This window comes from Empidonax traillii, unplaced genomic scaffold (genome assembly GCF_003031625.1).
Source record: "Empidonax traillii isolate 1590-97213 ecotype Southwest subspecies unplaced genomic scaffold, ASM303162v1 scaffold613:size471213, whole genome shotgun sequence".
Lineage (NCBI taxonomy): Eukaryota > Metazoa > Chordata > Aves > Passeriformes > Tyrannidae > Empidonax > Empidonax traillii.
The window spans coordinates 25365-31705 of NW_020955806.1; positions in this window are offsets into that span (position 1 = coordinate 25365).

Genomic DNA, 6341 nt, shown 5'->3' on the forward strand with positions numbered 1-6341 from the left:
CTTATCTTTCCTCCCTTTTACTCTGTTTCTGGCATCTATCGATATAAAAACAGATTAACATCCATCTCTACCCTAAAAAGAGTATTACTACACCTTCTCCTGAATCTAACCCACGGGGATTCAGCAAACTAAGCAAATCAAAAAGGTCAGAGATGTCTTCATTGGAGAACCCTCATCTGAGGTTCTAAAATGAGCCTCAGGGACTTGGATGCCCAGACCTCACTCAAATTAAGTGGGAAGCAGAAATCTAGTTTTTTGGGGCTTCTTTGAGAATCTCAATCACATTTGTCAGCAGTACAAACAGCAGATTGTATTAAAGAGTTGTAAAAGAAACAATCATAGAGAAAGAAAGGAGATAACCCTCTACTTTTAAGTGTTCTATAACGCCACATGCACCTATAAAATGTCCATGAGAACTTACCTGTAGAGAGGAGTTAAATGAACCGGCTACCATCACCTGGACAAAATTGTTTTTAATGGATTTTCAGATTCTGTAAGGATTAAATAATCAGATTGTATCATATCTTGATACCAGCTGGCTGTTCAGTAAAGAGTACTGTTATGAATCCCATGTTCTCTCAGATCTGAGTGCTAATTCAATGAATCAATAGCAATATGAATACAGTATAATTATTCATTTCTTGCTACACCTAGAAAATCTATAACATATGTATTATAAGATAGTGTATTCACATTCCGAGAAGTGATGCATAAAATAGAATACAGTACAGTTTGGTTTGCATTTTAACGGTCTAAAGACATGGAGCATTTTTCCCCTCTAGTGTCTGGTAGTCGAAATAACAGTAAGTTGAAGGCATTTTGTAATAATATTCCCAATATTATTTCATTTAATTTATAATTGTTTTCTTTCTTTTTTTTTTTTTTTTAATTCTGAACATGTTAAAGTCTAAGTTAGTCATAATGGGTTATTTTAAAATTATTTTCTAATGAAGAATCAATATCACACCCAACTCAAAGAAAGTTTTACTGTTGATGTCAATGGGCTTTAAATTCCTTAATGAAATGAGAAAGTGGGGAAAAGATATATCTTCAGAAATTTCAGATCAGTTAAAGTCACATCACAGTATTCATTTAAAAGCAATTATAGCAAATATAGAATGAACTTCATTGCTAATTCTAGTGGATCTTTAACTTTTGGAAAAGCTCTACATCTTCAGATGTATCAATATAATCTTCACTACAAAGCAAAGGTTTCTGGGAATAGCCAACATCTGTTAACTTGCAATCAGAGCCCAATCCACCCCACCCAGGCTTGCCTCTATAGGCTTCATATATTTAATACACTGGGACCAAAAAGTGATCCTGGCACTTACTAGAGCAGATAAATTCAAGAGAACAGAAGAGCAATTCAAGGTGACTGCTACCTGTACCATCATAGGTGAGTCCTATAGAGTCAATAGAGAAAAGCAGGCATATAGCCTAGGAATTTATAGCAGATGTTTTGCGTGTGGTCTTTTCCTGCCTGTGTGGGGTGCTTTGGAGAACAGACAGTCAGAACTATTAACTAACTGCTGCTTTGAATATCACTATAGTGACCAGATTTTCTCTGGATCTGATTTTAGCCCTGAGAGTCGGTTCTCTGAACACATCCAGGAAGTGGTAAACATTAAATCATACTAAATGATGGAATGCTTCTGATCTTCTACGTGGAGCGTATGTTCCTGGAGTTTACAATCTATTGTATAGTTATACTAAAATGAAAGCCTTTGAGTGCAAATGGGACTTAGCTGGAATTTGCTGCTTTTTGTCAGTTCTCATTAGAGGGGTCTGCAATTTGTCTGTTTTCTACAGACAATATTTTAGTGAGATTTATTATCTCTTTGCACAAATTTGAACTCAGGTAACTAAATTTCTGTAAATTCTACAAATTGGTGTTGATTGCAGATTTTGAACATTTTTTTTCTTACTGGGTTTTTTGGAGTTTGGTTTGAGGTTCTGTTTGTTTGTTTGTTTTCATTTTTTCCTTAACGATTAGCTGGCTATCAGAGAGAGCAAGCTCACTCTTGCATACCCAGATTACTCCCTAACTGACCTTTCTCAAGAGAGGCAAAAGAAGAAACTGTATTGTTCATTTGTTCACAGAACCTGAGTACATACTCATACTCCATTTCTTCCCTCTTCCCATTCTCAGGCTGACAAAGGGCTTATTTTCTTCTATGCAGTAGTGAGCTAAAATGATGTGCAGGAGTTTGCATTTTCCTCAATGAACTTATGAGGCTCTGCCAATCTTCTTCTCTAGCTAGATTATCAAGAAACATGATTTTCTCTTATTGCTTCTCTCATTTTACTCTTCTGCTTTTAAGCAGAGGAAAAAAATCACTATAAAATAAAACTGAATATCAGTAAGGAGCAAAAAATAAAATAATGTAATAATATTACTTCAGAAGTAGTAATATTTATTTCATGTTATTTGAGAGGAACATTGTCAAAACCAAAGATTTATTTAGAAAGATATCTTCTGCAGTCAGAAATGTTCCTTTATAATGGAAAAGGCTTTGAAAAGTCTTTATCTTGGACTCTAAAGCTTGCACCCAAAATTCCAGGCATGACAAATAAGAATGGCAGCTTCAATTATTTTATTTTGTAATCAATTGAGAAAAAAAAAAAAAAAAAGGTAAAGAGAAGTAAGAAGTTGTGTCCATCTCTCCATTGTCCCTCTGTACCTCTGCTCCAATTTGTATAGACATACATTCATTGTTAGACATCCATTCGTTGTTTTGGCTTCTGGTGTCTTCATAATGATGTTCCATATTGCCACATATTTATTGAGAAAAATGAAACTTCATTCCTTTCAGAGAAACCTCTCATTTTGCTCCTTCTCTGTTACAATTAATAGGCTTTTGTCTTCCTCTCAGTGATTTAGGCATGCTGCATGTCTGCAAGAATGAGTAGTAATCCCATTAACAAAACTGAAAACCAGAAATAGTTACTAGGAGGACAGAGCAAATAGCAGCCAGATGTTGGTTTAATGAGAAAATGATGGCTCTCAGAAAAGTCATAATAGTGCTCATTCCTATCAGCCATCTGTATGGCACTCTTATGAACCTTTGAAACTGTGCAAAAACATGATGGGGAATTCTGTTTCAGCAGACCAGCTTTCTTGAGGCGTTTCCTGTGATTTTATAGATGCCCTTGATACTGTACTCCTAATTGAGGTACTTCAGTTGGTATTTTACAGCAGAAGACTTGAATGACACTCAAAAAAAAGAGAGAAACTATGATATGGAACATAGATACAAGAAAATAAGAATGTCAAATACTACCTAACTTTTTTAAGAAGCACAGATATGAGTTTTAAATTAATAATAGGCAAACAAACAAAACCAGTAAATAGAGTCTAAGATAAGATTTCAACATTGCTGTTTAATCTCCCAAACTTATTACTCAAATTTCAAAAGCTTATAGCAGATGCAAATCTGTAGAATTTTTGGTGTCTAGTCCTTTGACACAACACTGTATTTTCCCTGTTCAGGCAACTGCCCAAGTACTTTTGGCCTAGAAAATATTTGTGGAGGTAGATATTCTTAGGAGAAAGAACTCCTACATATGACAAATTGCTTTATTATGACAGTACTATGAAGGCAACAAGAAAAAGTTAACAAAGGTTAGAGGAATTTTATTCATAAGCTTAAATACAATAGTGAGGCCCATTATTTTTTAAAGTGTTTAGCATTCAAGTATAAGAATGAAATCAAATAGCTCATTTTCAGTTAAGGAAGATGCTGGTAATCTTCATGGAGACATTCTTACAAACATATATCAGGGTTAACAAAAATGAAGAAATTGTATTCCAAGAGAAAAAAGTTTTGATGCCCTGTAGCAATCTCAGAAAAATACGCTTTATGGGCATCAAGTAATTAATGTCTCTTATGGAACTTGCAAACTGAAAGATGCTGCAACTTATTACTTTTAGGGTACTTAAATGAAGATAATCTCCCTACAGGGAAAAAAAGAAATCTAAACAGCTTGATGCAATGACACGTAAGATTTTTATTGTGGTATCTACACAATGCCAAAATCACTGCTAACAAATTACTTTACTTGCAAAATCTCAAGAAGAAAAAGGTCTCACCAAGCTTGGGTGAGCTGTAAAAATCTAACATTTGTTGAACTTTTGGCTAAATAGTGCCAAAGGAAGTATAAATCAAATACTTTGCCTAAAATGGCTCTTTAACAAAATTCTTCAGAGTTTTCTGTAGATGAATTAACAAGCCATTGGTTGCAGAGGGAGTTCTCTGTAGATGGCAAGCTAATGAATTCTGACAGGTTGAATGGTGCAAAGATAATGGGCTGAGCTGTCTACTGACTGTAAAGCAGAAGCTGATTAAGGTTAAGACTTCAGGAAAACACCTCCAAAAAAACTGGATCAAAAGGAGCAATTTATTTGAATTAGGGGTTGAACCGCAGAGGTTCAGTTTTTTTACTAATGATTGATGGGTTAGTCCAATTCAAGCACCGGAAGTTTTACACTGGTATCATGCATTGCTGCATAATTCATGATTTTTCTTACAATGTCATTCACTCTCTCTTCCAGATATGAAGGGTCAAACAACATTTACTCCATCATCTTAATATTGCCTTTGAAATAAATTCATATTCAATTAGACATAAAGAGTTATTATTTTATAATTTGTTGGAAAAATTTTTCAAAACAGCATATTTGCAGTCAGATTTCAGAAGATGAAAACAAGATTAAATAGTAGTAGGAGATATCTACCAAAGAACTGTTAAACAGTTTTTCTTCCAGAAGAATTGTCATTAAAATCATAGCTGATGAAATGAAGACTTTATATAAGAAAGGTGGCAAGACATATGTGAAAAGGTTGGATGACTAGACTTTGTCAAGTCTAGAATTGGTAAAAAGTACGTAGGACTTGTTAGGTCCTTAGTTTTGCTTCTAGAGATATTAATTTATTCAATTTGGGCATAAAACCGATTAATTAAATCTGAGAAATCAGCAATAGAAGAAATAATATTTACCCTTTCTATCATCAGCAGAATGAAAAACAATTTAAGTATTTTCTTTCCCTTTTTTCTGTTATTTTTTCAGATGTTGTCTGCAAAAAACACACTGTTCTCAACAGTAACTTGTGTAATCATCCAAGGCTCGGTCCTCTTATCCTTACTTATATATCAACAGACCAAGGTACTTTTCTTGGAGATCATTACAAAGATTAAAAAAAATTCTACAAACTTAAACCAGGAAAAAGGAAACAGAATCTGAATCTGAAAGTGAATTTGGCAAGATATCAAATTTACTTAGCTTTCATAATTAGGCTCTGAAAATTCTGATAGAGTAATAGAGCATTAACATCGGTAGGGTGCTAGAAACAACTTTCAGGGGAAACCCCCCCCAAACTTCATCAAGAAGACTTTTTTCAATGGAAAAGTATGGAAACCCCAAGTTAAGCCATATTTTGCTTCTCTCAGACTTCAGAAAAAAAATAACTTATTCTTTTTTATTTAAAAAGATGTAACAATATTAAAGTATTTTATCTTTTTTTTTTTTTTTTACAAAATGATAACCTATTTTGAATCATAAAATATAATTTGAAATTAAATATTTTGCCTTTAAAATCTGTAAACATTCCAATATATGCAGGCATTTTTTGTCATAAAACTCAATAAGATGATTCACAGGACCCAAGGATGCTTTCTAATTGGTCCAACACTTTTCAGAATTTTCTTTGTAAAGTCTTGGGTAAATGATAAAGGACAAGCTATTATTTCTCATATTATGTTATTGGAAAAATGATTACTTATATTTAATTTTTGTATATAACACAGACATATGACAAAGATAGGCTCCTCAGAGATGGATGCTGATACTTTTGAGGTCTCTTCATCAATGTCATTGAAAGCAGGAAGAGGAACAAAATAAGAATGAGAAAATAGTTACTATATGCATAGGTGTAAAGTCAGTTTTTACTCCATAACCTTACTGCACAGAAATAAGCTGGGAGATTCTGAAATCCAGTAATGAATTAGCTCTGCAGATGCTTTTTCAGGGTCATATTGGTAGAGCTGATCCTGTGCTAGGCAGGATGAGGCACACTGGATGACTTCTTGAAATTTTTACAACAGTTATTTGCTATTTTTACAATTGCTATTTGCTCCCTATGGACTTTGACATATCCAGTATTTTCAGAGCTACTGCTTCATTCTGAGTTCCCCAAAGACTAAGTGGTTGAAGGGAGATAGAGTGGAACAGAACAAAATTTCCAACTACAAAAAAAAAGTCTTGATACATATATTGTAAGTACCCAAACACTTTAAATTATCTTTTTAAGGTCATGTTTATGCATTCCATTCAGTATTCA